Source organism: Ceratotherium simum, chromosome 32 (genome assembly GCF_057802395.1).
Source record: "Ceratotherium simum simum isolate JZ-2026a chromosome 32, ASM5780239v1, whole genome shotgun sequence".
Classification (NCBI taxonomy): domain Eukaryota; kingdom Metazoa; phylum Chordata; class Mammalia; order Perissodactyla; family Rhinocerotidae; genus Ceratotherium; species Ceratotherium simum.
Genome location: NC_141931.1, coordinates 12,940,884 through 12,963,927, shown reverse-complemented (window position 1 = coordinate 12,963,927; position 23,044 = coordinate 12,940,884). Strand labels below are relative to the sequence as shown.

At 40.2% G+C, this 23,044-nt stretch overlaps 1 non-coding gene across 1 annotated transcript; it reads right to left on the bottom strand.

Annotated features, from left to right (window-relative positions):
* Window positions 1-2,248: 2,248 nt before the first annotated feature.
* TRNAN-GUU (transfer RNA asparagine (anticodon GUU)) lies at window positions 2,249-2,322 on the bottom strand. The gene has a single exon. It is a non-coding gene; the product is annotated as a tRNA-Asn (tRNA).
* Window positions 2,323-23,044: the final 20,722 nt, after the last annotated feature.

Genomic DNA, 23,044 nt, shown 5'->3' with positions numbered 1-23,044 from the left:
CAATGCAGCCATAAATATTTAAGCAATTTTTCCCAAATGCTTCCCACCTATCTTATCTGTATGCAACAGCCCTGTGCAAGGAAATGCGCTGAGCTCTTGCCCACATAATAAGATCAAGTACTTACATTCCAGGGTAGTTTTGCACTCCTTGCCCGACCTCTGTTCTCATTTAATCCTCCCTCTTTATCTTCTGGCCTCTAAATCCTATTAATCTCCCAAATAGGGTGAAGTAGAACATACTTAGAAATTTAGGATCAAATTCAAAACTGCCACCCGGGCACCTGTCAAGGGCAAATCCTCGAGCTGTCTCACAAAGGTGTCCTGAAATAGGGGTCGCTCTGCATGGCCCCGATTGTCCAACATCTGGCTGGGGTCCAAGAATCCGTAGACACTAGACCACCACCCATTGCTGGAATCTATTCTTTCTATTTCTCTTCCATATTTTCCCTGGGCAGTTCCAACCTGCCTTGACTTCTGATCTTGCCTTCTCTACAGAAATGCTATCAAATTGTTTCCCAAAGACACATTTCACATTAAGATTTCATGCTCCCACAGTTTTCATTTCAATAAAAGCAAGCAGCACAATGAATGTGTAACTTAATGCCCTTCAGTGTTCCATGAATGTTCAGTGGGTTTTTTTGTTTTTTGTTTGCCTTCACGAGATTTGGAGCAAAATATTAACGAAACTTCATAAAAACCAATTAAAAAATCACGTTTGGTTTTAAATTAACTAATTAACCAGGTAGCTGTATTTTGAAGAAGAGAACTGGATAGGTAGTACAGCAAGGCTCTGACCTGACTACCTGGGTTCAAATCTGTGCGATGCTAGGGACTAACTTCCACTTCAGGCGATCAATTGCGCGGTGCTTCAGTTGGCTCCTCCGTACAATGGCAACCACAGGCCTTACCTCGAAGGGTTGTTGTGAGGATAACACACGTTCATCCATGAAAGCACTTAGAACAGAGCCTGGCAAGTGGTAAGCACTCAATAAATGTTAGCCTCTATGAATACGTAAACCTGGGGGGAAATATAAAGACGAACATAACCATATATTTGCAGGAATAAGACATACCACTTTTCTCCAGAACCATCTTTCAAATTTCTGTAATCTACACCCAAGACAATAATTATCATGATGAAACTATGATTACTTCTCAAAGGCAGCATATACTTAGAGAATCAAGTACAAGGTAACTATTTCGAGAGAGCTTTGCCATTTTGTGAAGTAAATAGTAATATGCTTATAGAATGTTGAAGCAAAATGTTAGTTTCACTTTTAATCTTTCTCAGAATTCTTTTTTTTATGTTTAACAATCACACAGTTGTAAAAAAAAAAAGTGTTTTCTCCTTTTCTGAATAGACAGGAAATTTTGCAGGTTTATTCCATTTTCTATAAAATCTTGCACTTTAGTAGAAAAGTAAAATATAACGTACAAAAGCTCTTACAATAGTGTCCACACAAAGGCTTTAGGACAAACATTGCTGAATTTCCCAACAGCAGGAATAGTCAAAATGTTTAAATTAGTATACAGAGTATGTGTTTACGCTGACGGGGAACAGACAGAATGTTGCACGAGTCAACATTAGTAAAAAACGTGAAGAGTTTTCAATTAATTTGCAGCTTGAACTTGACACTCTTTGGATACATACACGCAGCCGACCTCTGACATTTCCGGGCTCCTGAAGCAGACCGGGCCAGCTCGGGCCGCGCTGCGCGCGCGGGGGCCTCCAGGGCCGCGCGGAGTCGGGGCGGCGGGTTCGAGCCCGGGGCGCGGCGGCGCGCGCGGCCGGAGGGCCCGCCCGGTGTGCGCGCTCTCGGCGCTCGCCGCCCGCGCCCGCCTGCCCGCACGGTGCCGGCGGGAGCCTGGCGGGGCAGGGAAGGGACTCCTGTGGCCCGGGCTTCAGGACAGGGCGACGAGAACGAGGGCGCCTTTGGGCGTCGAGCGGCCGGAGTTTGGGAACTGAGGGAGTGGAAGCGAAAGGATGTGCCGGCTTTGGGGCGCCGGATCCACACGCCAGCCCCGGGGGAGGGCAGGAAGAGCCCACCTGGCCGCCGGCTGCGGGAGGCGGTTGGAGGAGGGGCCCCCAGCGCGCCCGGAAGCCGAAGAGCCACCCCCTGGGTGGACGGCGAAGTGAAATCCACGGTTTCTCGTCTCTGGCCCCTGGAAATCCACCCCAGCGTAGCCCAGAGGCCTGAACTCCGAAATTTGTGCAAAACTACCAGCGGCAAGCCCGTAAAAGAGGGAGCGTCCCTGGGTGGGCTCGAACCACCAACCTTTCGGTTAACAGCCGAACGCGCTAACCGATTGCGCCACAGAGACTCCGATGTGGCTTGCTTCTCCAGCCATAACCTTTATGAAGAACAATAAAGGCAGCGTGTGACTTATTTTCCCTTCTACTTCCCGATTCCTATTATTTAAATCAAAAATTTTCGCCTAACATTGCCAACCCTCTTAATTCTATTTTCCACCTTTAAAGCATATTGGAAAATTATAAATATAGCAAGATCGAGCAGAATTTCAGATTGTAACGTGTATTAAAATACTGTTGTTTTTCTCCAACTCCCGATTGGAACGTTCTGTTTTAGGAAGATAACTATTTCTGATGTTTCCTTTTCTAGGGAAACAGAAATGTTAATCTTATGAGTTGAGCAACTTTCCTTTTGTTTCAAGCTCTTGGTCCAAGTGCCTTGCTCGCTCATCTTCGTGATTTACTTGCGCAGCATTCCCAAGGTCATCCGAATTGTATTTGCCTTCCTTATTTTTATTTTCAGGTATTGTTATGTATATACAGCCCCTATTTGTTTGGCACTAACCCATAGTGCAGTTATTTGTCACTAACATTTTGTTATTGGAAAAAGGCATTAGGAAAAGCGACTAAACATTCTTTAGCCTCTGTGTATTGTAGTTCATTGCTAAATCTGCCCTTGATTCTCGCTGGAGTTAGCCTATACACTCACATTTGAACCAAGCCACTTAACATGCACATTTCGCAGGATATTTATAACCCAATTTGAGCAAAGAGAAGTTAAAGAAGAAAAAAATGATTTATGACCAACTCCTGAAAATCCCTAGCAGAGAAACACTGCTGGCAAATATGTTACATCCCTATAAATACCCTATAAAAAAAATCTTTCCCTTTGTATGAATATTTCCGGATGCCTTTTGAGGTACTCTTCAAAACTCCAAACACTCTTTTTCTCCTCTTCCCTCCTCAAAGAATTGCTAGTTTCCACTTGACACCCTATATTTAAATTTTTAACAGTCATTTAATTGCTTTCTCCAGAATCTCAGAATTCACATCATGATTTACAGAAGTTGTATGCGACATGGCTTAGTCCAATCAACATTTTGAGTTCCTGTTGCTTGATAAGACAACTTAAATTGGCTTTAGAACCAATTATCGGAGGTCCTTGAAAGCGTGGGGATATTAAACAGCTGTGAATTCACAGCAAGCTGTACCACTCGGCTTTCAAAAACCTTTAAACTTGCACTTGAAAATTCTGAATTTGAAAAAAAAATCCAGGCAACACTTATAAAGAACATATAATGAGTCTTATTTCATTATATGATGCTACCTTTATATAGGATGCTACAATGTCATTTATATTTTAGGTACTTGTTAATGTGAGTTAAAACTATCAGGCACTGGTTTTTCTTTTTCAAATACCAAAATGAGTGTCCTTTCCTCTGCTATTGTTCTTAGAACAGACTGCAACTAGCATACCTCACACCACCCCTTCATTCAATATTTACTCTCCTGCTTAAAATAGTATTAGGAACAGTTCTATTCATGTAACTATCTTTAGCTTCAATCTCTTTTCCTCACTTTAGTCATCATACTAAATTTTAACTTCTAAAAAGAGAGATGATTTGAAAAACTAATTCAGAAAGGAATACGAACTCATATGCTAAAAATCTGTATATGTAAGTACCATTGTTTATTTCAAAACTCTTCAAGCCTGGTTCTGTAGTTGTTAATATTTTTAATAAATTAAATGGCTATTTCCACAGTCATTAGCTTTCCTCTTTCTTTTATTTTATGTCTCTTCACTTGAAAATACTTCAAAAGAACATATAAATATTAAACATATTCGATGGAATCTCAACATTTTACTCCAATGATGTATATCAAACACAGCTTTTATGTAAAATGCCCCCTTATAAAAATAACAGTATGTGTTGTCATATAAATCTTTGTGATTATCTCATTTTAGGCCTTAATATCTATGTCCAATTTTTAAAACCATAGTAAGCCCACTGGATTAATTTTAGAAACATGGGTAACCCAAGACAATTGATTCTTATATCTTCACTAGGATTTAGGTCTTTATAATTGCTAAGAGTGAAAGGAACTGGGCATTTTGCCCCTTTTTCGTATATCATACACAATTGAACTGCAACTTTACCTTTTTCAAGAATGAGTCCTTTCAAAGGGGCTGACCTGTGCAGATTAATGGGCCTATATATTTTATTCCCTTCTTAGAGAGGAAAAGAGAGAGAGGAAAAAAACATCTGTGCAAATGGGATCCACCTGTCTTAACAAACAAGGCATGATGGACCACATTAATTTTTAGACTTTCCAGGTATCATGAACCCAATGCTTTCAGATAATGTGCCTCCAGCTTCATACCAACAGAATAAGCAATTCACAGGATTTCCATTAACATAATTGTGCATGACTTTAATTCTTTTCAATGACTGTATTTCAGAAGGATGGTGACTGAGTTGTTAAAAATGAAAAATCCAGCTGGTTAGAATTTAAAAAGAAATGCAGCGAGTTAGAGAAATCATCCCAATAAATAGAAGAGTGTGGCACCAGGAAATTTGTTAAAAGAGAAGGCTAACCCAGGTGTCACTAAGAGCAAGAAAACAACCATGAGACCAATTTCAAAGTCAATTGAGGTGACATTCTAAAACTGATTTATAGTAAAGGGCAGTTGAACACTTCCATCCAGTCTCAAGCTTAACTGATATTTCCTACTCACCAAAAGTATCATTTCCATTCAAAACTGTTGACTAAGTGTCAGTTATCAGTTTAGCAGGCCAATAGCAGCATGACACAAAACATTATTCACAGAGAATACTGCTTCCGTAGTTGATCATTAAGTTGGGTCTACTCACAAAATAAGAAAATTGAGAAAAGTCTATTAAAATATCATGTGTTTTTTCCATCATTTTAAAAATTATGTCACTTGGAAAATTTTGTGAAATTATTCAATTATCTCCATTTTATCTTTAATTAAACAGATATGGTTTAAGAGAAAAGGTAAAGGGAGGCAGAAATAATATACTGATTCTACCTAGTGGATTCAATCAAAATTATTAAAAATATAGTTTTTTCTTCATGAACCTCTCCTTTGTATGTGGAAATCGTTTTTATGGCTTTGCCAAGTGATACAGAACTAAAATTTTAATCATTGCTTATCTCATTACTAGGAAAGTATTATTCACTAATAGTATCGATGATTTCAGCTGTGTCCAGATCAATAGAATCTTGGATCCACCAAGAAATGGTGAGAGTGGGTGACACGAATTTTAACTTTCTTTAGTACTCTCAAGAAACTTCTCCAAGAAGACCCTATGGTTATCTCAGTAACTTTGATAGGTTCTACGTTATAGCCCATCTCTTGACCACACCACTATTATTAAGGGAGCCACAGCCTTTTATTTTCCATGATATTTTCACAGAAGCAGTGTGAGGCAATAGTTTTTTGCTATCCTATCTATACAGTCAATGTGTTGATTAATTGGTGGTCCTGCCTATCTTTCTGGACTCACCTATGAAAAATTGACATTGAAAAAAAATCAAAACAGATATTCTCTTTTCGTTAGCTTCAAAAGAATAAAGAAAATAAGCAGAAGCCAAAGGAGATTCAATTCCTGGGCTGTGGACTGCCTGGGGTGGGAGGGAGGGGTCCCTCAGCTTGGGAACTCAGAGGTCTAAAGGAGGAGAAAATCAGTGTGGAGTGAGTGCAGCAAGGTGGGCAGAGAGGGAAGGAGGAGCATTAACTAGTGCCTGGCAGGGGGTACGGGTTCCTCTCCTTCCTCCTCTACAGAATTAATAATATTTGCTTGCCTAATTCATAGATCTAGTGGAAAATAACACATGAATATATTGCTCTCACTTTCAAAATGTTATACAGATATGCTATTTAAATTTTCTGAAGATCAATAATTCTGTTTAAAAGAAATGAAAGAAAAAAATAATATCTTAATTCAATCAGAGGATACAATTAGATTAAACCAGAGGATCTAAACCTCTGGTCATTAAGGCCAGATTCATTCAAGACAAGCACCAGTCACTGTCACAGTACTTCCTAGTGGCCTCCAGGTGTTCCCAATGTGGGCAGAGTGAAGGATATAAGGGTGAAATCATTGCCCTCCATTTCTGCAGTTCCAGTAAAATTTCAGGTATGGGGTTTTGGACAATTGCCCCAGGAATAGCTCCCACCTTGCAGCTGCTTCCCACAAAATGGATAGGAAACTTTGAATTAAAGTCAACTAATTAAGTTGATCATACCTGGTAAAGAACTGGTACTCAATGAACTGTTCATCCAATGAATAGTTAACCATGGCATCTTCAGAATTTTTGAAGGCATATAAACATTACCTTGGGTATTTAGAGCTATAGGTATATATTATTTTAAGTAAGCTCAAATAAATCCATATTTGAAAAAAATTGACTTTGTAGTATTAAAAAAATGGTTCATCCTACAATATGGTAAATAGCAAGTGCTCCTGTATATTTAAAGTATGATCCCACCAAAAGGATGTTTTTCCAATATGAGATAACACAAATAAAGCACTAGCCCAGTGGCCAGCATTTACGAGGTATAGTAAAAGGTAGTTTCTTGTCCCCATGGCCCTTTAAGGACACTACCACTCTTCTAGCAGTCCAAGTTGAAACCCTGGCATCATCTCAGCTTCCTTTTATTTTATGTCTTACTTTTGGTCAGTCATGAAGTCGTAGGTTCTACCTTTGCAACATCTCTCAACTTTGACTATTTCTCCTCCTTTCTACCTCCATCCCCACAACTCAATATTAATCCAATATATTCCATGTGCCTGTTTCCCTACGTATAACCTAAGCTCCAACAAATGTGTACCCAAAATAATAATCACATTTAATGAGCATTTACAGTCAGACACATGCATTACATTTCTCTCTCGTCTACACTGTAACATGGGTACTATTCTTACGCCCTTTTTATGGATAAGGAAACTGAGCTTACAATGGTTTAAAATTTAAACTCTAAATCTATTTAAACTTCATATAATTTGCCCAAGGTACCACCTGCTGTGCCTTGTTGCTATACCTTGATTTTGCTCATCTCTCTACTTAGAATACACTCCATTTGCCATCTTGCCTATTAAAGCCTTATTCCTCCTCAACCTTATATAGTGGCCTCATCCTCTGTGAAACCTTTTCTGCTTCCTCTAACTGGATATCATCTTTCCCTCTTGTAAACCATCCAGCACTTTTTCCTTCTCCAAACCTCTCATTGTATTGTAGCCATCTTAGTACTTATTAAAGTCCTCCTAATTTGTATACTCCTTCAGGTCAGAAATGTTACCCATTTTTATACTCCCTATAGCGCTTGAATTAGTCATGCTAAATAAATGTGTTGCATAATTGAAAATAATAATGAAAATGAAAGAACTATATTAAATATTTGTAAAAATTAGCAGAGTTTACAGGTTCCTAATATGAAGCTGACTCAAAAATTAATGCGAGAGATTATCAAGGGAGATTACAAGAATCCCAAGGGGGTCAAGAAGAGACTAGTAAGAATCCAAATCAGTTGTTTCTAGAAAAACTTTTTTAACGTTTTTCAAGTTTAAAATACTGCTATTCCTAAAGGTGATTTTGATATCATGAAGGCAGAGTGTTTTTCTAGATTTATCCATTTAACAAACACTTATACAACACTTTGTGTCAGGCAGTGTTCCAAGTCGTTTGCAAATATTTACTCATTTCAATGTTATAACAACCTTGTGAGATAGTTTCCATTAGTATCATCTCTGTTTTACAGGTAGGGAAACTTAGAAATTAAGCAACTTACCCAAAATACCCGTTTGAATCACAGCGAGGATTCAAATTCACACATCTCTCTCCAGATTTCTTTCTTAACCACTAGGCTATGCTGCTTCTTTCTTTTACTACACAATAATTCTTGTGTACTGTATGGTTAGACATTTTTTAACAATTTGGAAACTGTAAAAGTCTTCCGCTAGTTTAAAGTTTTTTCATGTTGACATAATTTCAGACTTAAATAAAAGTTGGAAGCATAGTACAAAGAATTCAACCAAATTCCCCAAATGTTACCATCTTACTACACTGACTTTTATCCTTTTCTCTTTCTTTCTTTCAATATTTAATTTTTTTCTGATATGTTTAAGAGTAAATTGCGGACAGGATATCCCCCAAATACTTCAGTGTGTTTCCCAAAATTAAGGACTTTTATTACATAACCACAGAACAATTATCAAAGTTAGGGTCTTAACATTGATACAACACTATTAGGACTAGGTCTATATCTACAGATTTTATGCAGATTTCACCAATTGTTCCCACAAGGTCCTAAATTGCAAAAGAAAATCCAAGAGCATGATTTGCATTTAATAATCATGTCTTTCAGTCTTATTTAATCTGAAACAGTTCCTGAGTCTGTGCCTCTTTCTCTCTGTCTCTCGCATATCGTGACTTGGACAGTTCTGAAAAGTACAGGCCAGTGATTTTGTAGAATGTCCCTAAATGTCAGGCTGTCTGGTGTTTCCTCATGACTAGATTCAGGGTAGGTGCTTTTGCTCCCTCTGTTTAACACATTTAGTAAAGGATATTAGAATATCAATTTGAAACAGCGGTAAAATGAAAAAAAAAAAGGATGAGGCTAGAACAAGCAAAAGAGATGTGTGATGTTGATCGCAAGTTTAGCTGAAACAACTTCTTAGTATTCCTCAACATCATACAGTATGAACAGTCTCAACTATTTAAACAGAAATATTCTTGAAATAATAATTAAAATTTTTATTTAAAAATCCATGAACTGCCTTTTTTTGTGTGCTTCAGTTATATGCGTGTTGACTAAATATTACTGATCTGACACTTCATTTCTTGAGAAATACCCACCAGAAAGGGGAACAACCATTGCGTATGATTCTTCAGTGACATGGAGCCTTCAATGAATGGTCATTGAGTTTTGTGGTTCAAAAACGAAATCCTTTGGTTTTGAAGATTCATAACTTGGTTATGAAGAATCAAGTCTTCCACACCTGTTAACCTCTTAGTGAACAGATAAACTTGGATTTCTGAAACTGGGAAGCTAGGACTCACATGGAACTGCTACGGTTTATCAAGGTTTAGCCAAGTGTGCCTCCTCTTGTCCTCAGATGCCTGTCACAAATAGTTTGTATTAGTCAGGGTTCTACACAGAAACAGACCAATAAGATATATATAGATATATAGAAAATGACTTATTTGAAGTATTGTCTCCAGACGTTATGGAGGCTGAGAAGTCCCACTATCTAGAAGCTGGAGGTCTGGGAAAGCCCATAGTGTAGGTCCAGTCCAAACCCGAAGGCCTGAGAACCGGGGGAGCCAATGGTCTAAGTCCCACTCCTGCCCAAGAATGAGGAACACCGAAGTCGGAGGGCAGGAGAAGATGGATATCCCAGTTCAAACAGAGAGGTCCTTCCTCTGTCTTTTGTTTTATTCAGGCCCTCAAAGGATTGGAGGATGCCCACTCACATTGGTGAGGGGGATCTTCTTTACTCAGCCTACTGACTCAAATGCTAATCTCATCTGGAAACACCCTCACAGACACACCCAGAAATAGTGTTCTACCAGATAGCTGGGCATCCCCTAGCTCAGTCAAGTTGACACATAAAATTAACCATCACGCAGTTCTGAAGCATGACCAATAAAATACAGGGAGCAAAGATTTAGCACTGTTTAAATAATCACAAAAATAAAAAATCTTCTCAGAGATAATAGGGGATCCATGCACAATTCAACAAGCGATCTCAACAGAAACTTTGCAGCAAGGGTTCCCCTTGGTCAAGATCGGAAAAGAGTTTGTGCTCTGTTTATTTAGGGGAGTTAAAAAAAAAATCTTTCCTTGTGAGCTAAAGAACCAAATACAACTGTCTATGGAAGTCCAAGAGAATTATTTTTTCCCCTTCATGTGAGCTTCACCTTGCTACCATATTTCCTTTAACTAGCGAATATTTTTTAAACTTTTTTTCTATTATGAGTGTCAATAACAGAAATACAGAGACTACAATTAAATCAAGAGATTCTATTGCACTAGAGTCAAGAGATTTTTCATTTCTGAGAATCCTTGCATTTAGACTAGAGGCATTTTAAATCCTTTAAGTCCGCAGGATATAACAAATAAACATTTTTTAAAAATTAATAATTTGAAGGATTTTGCTTGAAATTGAAAGCTAGCTTCTAAATTAGAGTAACATCAAGCATTCTAATGATAAGAAATTGAATGTCTCAATTCATAATTGACTCTTTAACTGCTTCATAGAATACTCAGAGAGATTGCCAAACATCAACATAAAAGTAGAATTATATAAAAGGTCCCTGCAGGTGAGCATTTAAATTTAGATTTATGCATACAATTTAGATATTTTAGATGACAGACTTCAATGCAAAGACTTCTTTTTCGAAAAGGTATGAAAAAAAATCAAGACCCACAAGTTTCTTGAATTATCAAGTAATTTGAGAATAAGAATTTCGTCAAGGCAATTCAGTTTACTGTTCTGGAATTGTAGTTGTAGTACTGGCATAAGGATAGACACAGAGATCAATGGAACAGAATTGAGATTCTACATCGTATTGATTTTCAACAAGAGTGCCAAGACAATTCAACAGAGAAAGAATAGTCTTTTCCACAAATGGTTCTGGTACAACTACATATTCACACGCAAAATAATGAAGTTGGATCCCTAACTCACACCATAAACAAAAATCATCTCAAAATGGATCAAAGACCTAAATGTAAGAGCTAAAATCATAAAACTGTTAGAAAAAACCATAGGCCTTAATTTTTGTGAACTTGGATTAGGCAATCATTTCTTTAAAAAAAGAATAAAAGAATGAATGAAACAGGCAATAAAAGAAAAAATAGATAAATTTGATGTCATCAAAATTTAGAAGTTTCGTGCATCAGAGGACTCTACCAAGAAAGTGAGAAAAAAACAACTCTCAAAATGGGAGAAAATATTTGCAAATCATATATTAGATAAGAGTCTAACATTCGGAATATATGAAGAACTAGAAAAATAACCCAGTTTAAAAATGGGCAAAGGGGGCTGGCTCTGTGGCTTAGCGGTTAAGTGCACGCGATCTGCTACTGGCGGCCCGGGTTCGGATCCTGGGCGTGCACTGACGCCCCGCTTCTCCGGCCATGCTGAGGCTGCGTCCCACATACAGCAACTAGAAGGATGTGCAACTATGACATACAACTATCTACTGGGGCTTTGGGGGAAAAAAAGGAGGAGGATTGGCAATAGATGTTAGCTCAGAGCTGGTCTTCCTCAGCAAAAAGAGGAGGATTAGCATGGATGTTAGCTCAGGGCTCATCTTCCTCCCAAAAAAAAAAAAAAAAAAAAGGGCAAAGGATTTGTAGACATACTGCCAAAGACGAAAAACAAATGGCCAAGAAATACATGAAAAGCTGCTCAATGTCATTGGTCATTAGGGAAATGCAAATCAAACAACAACATATTGCTTTACATCTACAAGGATGGCAATAATAAAAAAGATGAACAATGACAAATGTTGACCAGGATGTGGAGAAATTGGAACCCTTGTACATTGCTAGTGAGAATGTAGAGTGATACAGCCACTTTGGAAAACAGTTTGGTAATTCCTCAAAATATTAAACATTGAGCTAGCATATGACCCAGCAATTTCACTCCTAGACAATTGAAAACACAGGGCCACACAAAAACTTGTTCAATAGTGTTCATAGCAGCATTATTCATAATAGCCAAAAATGGAAGCAACCTAGGCCACTAGTTGATGAATTGATAAACAAAATGTGCTATGCTCAATTAATGGAATATGATTTAACCATAAAAAGGAATGAAATACTGACCCAAGCTACAAAATGAATGAGCCTTGAAAACGTTATGCTGAGTTTTTTTTTATACTAAGGGAAAGAAGCCAGACATAAAAGACCACATATTCTATGATTTCATTTATATGAAATGTCCAGAATAAGCAAATCTATAGAGACAGAAAGCAGAAGCCAGGGACCGGAGGATGGGGGGATTAGAGGACGACTGCTAACGGGTATGGAGTTTCTTTGGGGAATGATGAAAATGTTCTGGAATTAGATAGATGTGATGGCTGCATAACTCTGTAAATACACTGAATGGGACAATTTAAAAGGGTCAATTGTATGGTACGTGAATTATATCTCAATAAAAATAAATAAATCATGAAAAACAGGAAGCATAACTGTGCCTTTGACTTGTTTACCAGTGTGGAAATGAAGGCACAGAGAATTAGCTTAGCTGCCCCAAGTCAGCAACAGACCTTGCATTCTGATTTGCACATCTGTGTATTTTAATCTGCTATTCTTCACTGTGACTCTTTGGCTCTAACCCAACTCCCATGCTGAAACTGTCACCTGGTTTCCAGCTAATCACTGAAATTTGATGACAAATCTGGTGGGAAATGCTTTCTTACCTACTCACTATGTAAAATGCAGCGACTTGATATCTAAATGTACTCCTGTATCACCAGTTTATTTACGTTCAACTTTTAAATTAGTACACATTGACTGAATACCTAGTGTGTGCCCAGTACTGTGCACACTGCTGGAAACGTAGAACTCAAGCTCAGGAAGTCAGGGAACTAGAAATATAGATTGAGAAATCATGGGTCTACGGGTGCTGGTTAGAGCCCTAAGACGGGATGAAGTTGCTCAGGAGGAGCAAGCAGAGAGACGAGAGGAACTAGAATGGAACCCTGGGGACAGACGTTTCAGAACAGCCAGAAATCACCCTGCTAGTGACAGGCACTGATAAGAAGCAGTTAGTGAGTGACAAAGGCAGGAGAAAGTTACCCTGCCTGATATGAACCTTATATCTTATCACATGACATTGTTATTATTTGTTTGCATGACTGTCTCCTTTGCTATTCCCTGAGCTCCTCAGGTTTCTGCCTCCCTCTGCTGCAAAAAAGTATTTAGACAAGTCACCAAGACCCTCCAATTTGGCAGATTCCATGGACTTTCTCCACTCCTCCTTACTTTATCACTGCATTGTATTTGATACTGCCAACAGATCATTACCTTATTTTTTTCTTAAAATATGGGCATAAAAATGGTGCTCTTCTCCCTGGGAGCCCAGAAAAGGCAGCTCCTTGGCCATAGGGCTGAGTTCACATTGCATAGAATCCTCCTTCATGTGTGCTACTCATCTCTCCCTTGCCCCTCCCACTCCACCCCACCCCACACTGTCTCCACTGCAGAATGAAGCCCATGCATAGTTCTTTGTGATGCCAGCCCTATGAAGCTCTACCCAAAGGGTCCCACCACAGAAAAAAGATAGACCCAGATGTCTATAGGACAGAACAACAGTAGGGGAAGAGTCCTGACTTCACCCAAACACATTGCCCTACACAAGCTTCATGACACCTCTCCTGGTCCCCTGCAGGATCCTTTTCCTCTGTTGATTCTAAACATGACCATGCTTCTCGTCTACACTCATCCTGAGCAATCCTATCTACTCTCATGTTGTGAACTCTAATCTATATATTGATAACTTATTGATTTATTTTTCTTTTCTAGATCTGCTCCTGAGATCCAACACCATATATCCATCTCATCCTTACAGACATCTCAAATTCAACATGCCAAAAAAGGAACTCTTTCTCCCAAGACATATTTTTCCTGTATTCTTACTGTCACTCTTTAATCCAACCCTACAATCTAGGAATCATCCTTTTTCTCTATTTCAAAACCAATTGATAAGGAAATCCTATCCATTCTACCTCCACAATGTATTTTAGATCCTGTAGCATTCTCATTAGTATGCCTCATTTTATATCCTAATCACTTTTCTCCTAAATGGTTGCCATAACTCATGGTCTTCCTACCTCCCATCATGCCTTTACTCCAATTAAGTCTCCAATCCACTGAAAGAGTGATCTTTCTAAAGTACAAAACTGAATATTCAATTCACTAAATGAAAAAGCTTCAATAACCTATACCGTGGTTCCCAAACTGTGTACCAAGTCACCCTAGGGCACCACAGTGAACTCACAGATTTGCTGTAAGATAGTTTAGATTTTTGAGAGAAATGTAGCAATATCTATAAGACACCACACAAATTACCACTATTATGTCATTTGGTCCTAACTACTTAATAAATGGAACTGTTAGGTATTTCTTTGGTCTTAGGCAAGGTGAAAAAATTACAGAGACACTAAGGGTGCAGTGAACTGAGAAAATTTGGGAACCTATGACCTACCAAATGTCTTCAAGCCCCCTGGCATGGCATGAACTGGCCCTTATCCACCCCTCCAGCCTCATTTCTCTCTTTATTGTGCTTTTCCTTCTCCCTCAATCCTACTCTATAACCAGCAGATAGGTTTGCATCTCCCCAGATATTTTCATCCTGCCATCCTGAGTGGTTAGGCTTTAACATCTAAGAGAGTAGCGACATGGTCTGCTCAGTGTCTAGTAGTGAGACCTGGTGCTCTCAATAGAACACAGGATGAAGCAAATAAACCAGAGAAGTCACTCCAGAATCCCTGTACCAGGTGGATTCTGTATGAGTTAGATTATCTGAAATGGAAAAAAAAATACATTGGATATTCTTTGGAATTCCATGTGTATTTGTCAGGCCAAGGGACGGGGAGACACTTAGTCCCTATCTTGCTCCCCATTTGCTACAGAGGTCTGCATTTTTCTAGGATGGGAGGCAAAGAGCCAACCAACAGGGCAAAAGTAAAATAGTTTTTGTTAATGGTTGTTCCACCTCTTCCCTTCCCTGAAAAGAGGCTTAGTACCTGAACTCTATAACCACTGCTCCTTTCTTTGTGCCTCATTTTATCTCATTCTGTCACAGCATCTCTAACATTCTTTCACACTTATTCCACTTGTCTCCTCCACTAGACTATACACTTGTGGAAGGCCACAACTATGCATGATTCATTTCTGTGTTCTCTTCACTTAGCAGAGTGCCTGATACATATAAGTGATGAGTGGATAGTTAAATGAACAAATTTCAAGGAGGGTGTTGTTGAGCCCCCCCTCCAAAAAAAAAAAAAAAACAAATACGTTAAAAAATAAACAATGTCCATTAGGTGAAAAAGTTGAAAAATCACCAACAGTCTTAGTCAAAGATGTTTCAAGAGAGCGATAGGGATAAACTGGTTTGCAGGTGCTGAAGAGCAAACTAGGAGATGTGGCAGAGTGTATACTGCCTACCCAAAAGCCGTTCCCCCATTTCTTCCTTGCAAAACGGAACTCCAGTTTTATTTAGGAATTGAGTAGATTCCCTTTGATGTGGAAAGGTGGGCCAAGTCCCCAAACTTTGTCGAAGTTCTGGCTAATGAGATGTTAAGGGAAAATCCTTTGGTGGTGGGGTTATTTTGGAAAATATTATACCTCCTTGACAAGAGTAAGGCTCATGAAGAATAAACTTTCTGCCTGCCTTCCCACCTTTGAACCCAGTGTAAAGGTATGATACTTGAAGTTGTGGCAGCCATTTTGCAATCATGAGGTGAAGGTCAAATGAACTGTAGAGCACTGACATTACTGAACCCCTGAGAAAACCAGAAACTCTTTATCTACAGACGTCTTGTCACATTAAAAAAAAAAAATAAACTTCTATTTTAGCTGGATTTTCTAATTGGTGTAGAAAGAAAGAAAAGAGAGACAAGCAAGTACAGACCATTCTTTTTAATAGACATGTTACAAATAATACAGATTGGCAGCTAAAAGACACAGAGTTTGGTAGTATTTGGAAATGAGGCTGGAAATGCAAATGTAATGAGGTTATAGGGGCCTCTGATGCCAGAGAAGAGACGTGGGCAGTAATTTTGTTGTTAATAGGGAGTCATAGAAGGTTTTTGAGTAAGTTTTAAAACTTCCAGAAGATCACGTTGGCAGGATTAGCAGGATCCTTATGTTCCGCAAAGAGTGATACATTTCTTTGTCTAACATTCTGACCTTTATTTGACATGATTCTACTGGAATTGCCCACCGTGTGACTCACTCACTGTGTAAATCCCCCCACTCAGTTCACAAATGAGTAAGCAAAACAATAACCATGTTGCTTCAGGATGCTTTTGACCTAATACAAACATGAGGTCTCACAGCAAGTGAAATGTTACATTATTTCAGTGCTGCCCTGATATGAATAGTCCCTGTGGAAGTTACAAGTAAACAAAACTTCTGTTAATGAAAAGTAGCATTAATGAAAAGTAACAATGGTAGAAATAAACATTGTATGAACTCTTGCCACATAAAACGAGAAAATGAGACCGCATATATACTTCCGAAATACCAATTGCTGATATTTAATCTGCACCGAAAAATTAGACATGCCTAAATAATAAATCTTGCATGCTAGGCCTGAGACTATTAGATTTTTCAAGTGTTTCTATAATGGTGAGAAGGGTTTTTAATTTGCTCACTTTTAAAAAACATTTCTAATGATTTCATCATATAAGAACAAATGCTCGTATGCTTATTCATGGTTTCAAACATGTTTCTCTCTTCCCGATAAATCTACTCAGAGAACATATAATAAGCTTGCATCACACCAGGGAAATTTCCGCTGTGAATATCATACAACATTCCAACACTGTACAGGAAAAATACTGTGGATGGTGTTTACTTTGCCATCATTTATGTGAACATCGTCTTACAAAGATTATTGTTAACTAAGAAAAAAAAATGTGTCATTTGTTTTTGGACTAGGAATTGATGCTGGAGATTTTAAAATGAATTATAAAAAACTTATTAAAAAGTACAAAGAACAAAAAGTAACGTCTTGCCATAGTTGCTTCTGATCTTTTTACAGAGTTGACCCTTGCTTTGGACACCTTCCTATTTCCTTTCTTCCTTCTCTCCTTCTCTCCAAGAGGAAATCACCTTTTTTGAAGTCGATGTGGATTCTTCCTGTTACTAGCACTATACTTCTACTTCATATGTGTATAACCTTACCCATATCTTTTACTTATGAAATTCTTCATATACAAATTATTAAAATTTTTGTATGTTATTTATGCATTCTGAATTTTAATCCTTTGTCAAGTACATGCCTTGAAAATATCTTCTCCATTTGTCTTTTAACCTTTTATGATCTTTTGTCATATATATTTTTTTAATTTTAATACAAGCCAATTTATCCTTTCCTTTATGCATTGTGCATTTTAATGTTTTAAAAAATCCTTCCGTATACCAAGGTCATGAAGATATTCTCCTATATTTCCTTCCCATATTTTTAAAGTTCTGTTTTTCCTATTTAGGTTTTTAATCTATCAGAAATTTAATTTGTGGGTGGGGTAAGGTAGGGATCTAATTTTATTTTTTTCTATATGAATATTTGCTTCTTAAATAAGAGAAAATAAAGAAGGAATTAATCACTTTATAATCCATAAACTCCTCAACCTCAGATACCATGTCTGATTTATACCCTCTTCCTCAATACACTGCCTCAAAGGGCTTTGAACATTATTGAGACTCAATATATATTTTTTGGCTAAATGATACTTTTTTCTAGTCTCCATTGCTTAGAATCTACACAAAGTTGTCCATCTAAAATAATCTGAGTTGTGCCTTAAGTTATCCCTCCTGAGCAGGAAATAACATCTTACTAGGATTAACTTGGTATAAGTACTGAGCCATCCCAATTAAACTGAAAAGTACTAATAACTTCCTAACTTTGCCCATTTTTAGAAACCATGTCTAGAAAAAAATCTCCCTACCCTTCAAGGTAGACTCATCTTATTTGTTCATCTACCAGAAGAAAAGCATAACAAAGAAGTAGGAGCCTGGATTAAAAACATGTTTTAACCTATTTTTATAAGACTTATAAGTCAACTATTTGAGTTAGAGGAAATCATGTGCCAAATTCAATTTAATAAACATATTTTGAGGGTACCAACAGACAGAATTAGGCTTTTAATCAGGCCTAGTTACATTGGTTTAGTTTTTGCCAAGACCTCCTTACTGTCTCCTTTCACAAAGAAAGAGTCTGAAAGTAAGACACACACATAAACCAAGTTTAATCAAAGGCAATTAGTGAAAACCAAGGAAGGTAATTTAAAAATTTCTAAGATTCCTTCGAAGAATACTTCTCTGATACATTTATTAAAAAGAATATCCTTATGAAATTTTGATCTTTTCAAATAATTCCAGGAGCATTACAGTCACAGGAGGAAGAACACGTGTCTTTTTTTCTGGAGGATATAGGTTCTGGCAGACCACAGGGAGCAGAAGATATAAAACTGGCCAGAAGATATAAAAATGCACTGGTAAAGGGGCATAAAGTGAAATATAGTTGGTAAAAAAATATATACTAGGAAGCAAAATCATTTTATTTTCAAATACTGACTAAAAGAGGCACTCAGGACAGAACATGACGTCAATGGTTTCAGCTCTGTACTGACTGAAGCCCTTCACTTGAAATAGCTTCTATCAGCTGCTTCTTCAATAGAACCGAGGCAAATTCTGCCCATCCAAAACAAAAACCAAAACCCGGGACTCTGCTTCTAAGATCAAGCACAATCAGGAAATACCACCTTCGGCTTTATCTTTAACGTAGCAACATATTTCTCATCGTTTCACTGAACAGCGCTTAGAGCCCTTGAACTTCAAAATCACAATGACTCTAGAGAAACTACCGAGAGTCACAATCTGGGGGCGTTACGTATTCAAAACCATCAGTCTCTTTTGAAAGGGCTCATCCTTCCCAAGTCAGCTATGAGCGTAAAAGAAAAAGTTATTTTCAAAAAAGTTAAGCCTTAAAAACATTATCTTGGTGCTTGGAGTTCCCTCTGCTCGAAAAAAACCAAGCACAAAATGATTAACACTGCTGTCTTCTTTGCATGCTTCTCTTAAAATCGTCATTGGAAGTCCCCAGGGAAAAGGAGATTCAGATTCCACACCTATCCAAATCACGCCTTGCCCGCGAACACTGCAAAAGAGAGATTCTAAGCTTAAAAAAAGGGAAGAGGGGTGGGTGTATGCACTTCTGCGTGAACCCTGAGCCTCCTCCAGGGCTGGTGACGTTCGGCTGGTGGGACCCGGCCGCGCGAGTCCGGGGGCAGCCCCGTGGGTGACGGAAGCGTCACCAAGTTCCCTGCAGCTGTCAGGCAAGCGCACGACAAATTAAAGGAGATTCTTGGGTTCGCAAATAAAACCTTTCTTTACCAAACCAACTCGCTCCCTAGCCTCACCATCCCCACCACTCCCCGCTCCCGGACACACAGGAAAAATAAAGTGAGACGGGCGGGGGAGTGCAGCCCAGAAAGGGAACTGAGAAGCAAAGCGCCTGTGACACAAAATGGAGAAAGAGGAACCGAGAGGGGAAAGAAAAGAAGGAAAAGCGGGAGAAAGGAGGTTATTAATAAGAAAAGTAAAAGGGCAGTGGGGTAGAGAACACGGGAACGACAGCAAAGGAGGGTCACGTTGAAGGACTAGGAAAAGAAATAGACGAAGTAACAGACAGGAGGAGAAAAGATGTTCTAGACGCCGAGGCTCCATTTTCAGCAGCGCCATATTCGCTTTTCCTTTCGCCGCTGTTTGTTTGGTGGTGTTTGCAGTCGGTGGACGGGTGCCAGCACATTTCTGCAGCTTCAGCAGCTTCGGTCCGACAGATGGGGAGGGACGGAGGGCCCGGGCGGGGGACGGACGCCTTTGGCCCGGCCCGTCTGCGCACTCCCGCCCCCGCGCCTCTGGGCTGCGGGTTGGCCTCCAGCTCGGCTCCCAGCCCGGAGGGAGCATCTCGCCCGGGGCCCCGCGGCCGCCCCAGGGGCACCCAGAGCCCCCTAGTCCCGCCCACGGTGGCGGTGGTGGGCGCGTGCCGCCTAGGGCATGGGTAACCGACAAGCGTCGAAGAAAGAAACTGAAAAAGACACCTAAACCCTTGCGGGGGAGGAGGAGGAGGGGGAGGGCGCACGCAGGGGTGGGGGCCGGGGGCGAGGGAGCGAGGAGAGGCGCCCGAAAATAGTCTAGCTTGAGGTCGCCGAGGGCCAAGGTCGGCAGTTGGCCCGGGGCCGGCGGCCCGCGGGAGCCGCCTCCACCTGCGCGGGGCGGCGGGGGCCCCCGGGCCGCGTCCTCGGGTATATGGGAGCCGGGCTGCCCGACGCGGCGCCGGCCCAGGCCGCCGGGCCTCTCCCGCTGCCCGAAGGACGTCCAAGGTCGGGGCTCGGCCGGGCGCCCCAGGCGGGGCCGGAGGGCAGGACTGGCCAGCGCCAGCCTCCGGGCGCCCGTCCGGGAGGCGGCATGGGACACTGGTCTTCGGGGGGCGCTTTCCGGGGATTTTAGGCGCGTCGGGGTCTCGAATGTCCTTTGGGGTTAAGTTCTGGGGCAACAGGAGGCGGTTCAGGAAAGAGAAAGTCAGGTCTTCTCATCCCCGACCCCCAGTTGCTGATTTCCGTCGAATTACATGTCAGTCCCTTGTAAGAGTGTCAAACGTGCCCAAGTACACTTTCCTCGGCTCCCTCCCCTGTTTTCTTCACTTGCACTGTCCTTCGCTCAAAGCTGCGTCCTCGCCGGCGCTAGAGAAGCCCCTGGCCCCCGGGCGTCCGCGCCCCCGCCGCCCCCGAGCCTCTGGGGACCAGCAGGGCGGGGAGACGCCGGGACGGGGAGGCAGTGGTCGGGCTGCGGCGGGTCTCAGCTGGCTCCTGGCGCGGACTCGTGCAGGGCGGCCGCGGCGAGGAGGCACCGGGGCCGGACCCTCGCGCCGTCGGGTTCCGCACGCGCTGCGCCGAGGGCCGGGACCGCCGCCGCCTCCTCTCCCCGGGCCTTCCCTTCCTCCCCCTGTAGAGGTGGGGCGGCTGGAGGCTGGAAGCGACGGAGTCTTCAGGCCGGTGGAGTGGAGCCCGTGAAGGTGGAGACCCGGGATCACCGCAATGGGAACCGAACCCCACAAGGTCCTGGGGCGTCTCGGTCAGCGCTTCGCTGGTTTTGCTCCTGGAAGGGCCTGTCTTCACTCCTGTGCTCCTCCGGCTCACTGCGTCCTGCTTTCGTGGCCACCTCTAATAGCACAGCACTGTATGTGTCACCGGCCCCCGGTGGACTCGGATAACCTCACACCCGCCATCCATCGGAAGCGCCACCCAAACTTGGCGCCCTCGAGGCTCCCCGGACGCAGGCGGCCGGGCCCTCGAACCCCATCCCTCCGCGAGCCGCGGACGGCGCATGCCCACCTGCGGCTCTGCTTTGGACAATTGTAAACGGCTATTTTATTACTACTACTGTATTAACCGGCCTTTAAATTTTGAAATAACGTTTAGGTTATTTCAACAGTTGATCCTTTATATATCCAGTTTTTCAGACTACAGATTTCCACAAGGAAAACATATCTTTCCCAAACGGCAAAATAACCAGATTTCTTTTTTTCTTCTATTAGAAAAGTTGCAAAAAAATGCAGGTTTCAAGTAACTTTAGGATCAAACTATTTTCCTTAAGAGAAAGCTCAATGACTAAGCTCAAACATGAGTCGTGACATCTTTAATGAAGGTGACCTTTTCCCTGTGTTTTTTGTGAAATGCTAAAATCAAAATTTCAAATTCAGATAGCTATGTGATGGTTATAGAATATTGCACAAAATTAAGAAGTACAAATAATGAGAAGCTACAAGGCCTAGTTCACAAATAACATTCCAGCTTCTGTTTCTGAGACAGATAAGAAGGGCTAGGAGATTTTTTTTAAATAAAGTATTCATAGTCTGAAATAGACTTATCATTTGACAATATATGAAATTTAAAACTGAGCAGTGTCCATAGTCTCATGTTTATGTTAGGTTTCTTGGATATACTCAACAGTCTTTTGTGCTTCTCTCTTTTAAGTGAAAGCTTACATTTAACTCACTAGGTTTCTTTTAATTTAATCGTGATTTTTATTCTTTTAAGTACAAACCCTAAAGCCATTTAGAAAAGGATATTTTGTGGCAGCCAAATACAAGGACAAATAAAGCTTAACATAACTTACTTTCTCATCTCTCAAGAATCGCTTCCTTTAGAAGTAAAAGTTGGAAGTTCTCCACTCTTAAATCTAGCCATTGAATGCAACTGATTAGGTATTAAGGCCTACTGTTTTTTTTTTAATCATTGCAAAGCATTTATTAAACGCTTAAGAGAAACTTGGGTTTCTTTTCGTAAGTCCATGTACTGATTAATTTTCAATGTAGAACAAAGATCACCACGTTGATGTACCCCACTTCCAGCATTTCACATGTTAAATAGTGTTAAGTAATGTGCAATTCAACAAGCAAAATCACCTCTATCTGATAGATTTACCATGTAAAAGAAGGCATACAATCACTGTCCTAGAATTGAAAGAGGCTGAATTTTAAGTAGAGCTTTTATGTTTTATTCAAAATCTATTTAGAAAGATAGGTAATATAAATTACCTTCGGGTCAAATTCTTGGCAAGATAGTTCTTAGAAATGCAAAAAACGAATTTAGAAATGTCCAAGATATGATGGTCAATTTATAACACATACAGTCTTTACAAAACTATATTGATTATTGTGGTTAGCATTACCTATTGATCTCTCTGTCTTTCAAAATCTTAATATTGGTAATTTCTTGAACACTTTTAAGGCACTTTTTTATATATAGAATTATCTGCTTTGTTACATCATAAGTCATAATTGCTTCAACCCACTGAAATATGTTATACTAAGTGTATTTTAAATGGTCCTTATTTGTATTATGAATACCTCAAATTTCAAATGTCTGAACTTTTTACATTTTGAAGTATATTTTTTTAGTGCCAGATATTGCTATATGTTAGCACATGGAATATATTCAGGTATTTCATTCTAATAGGATCCA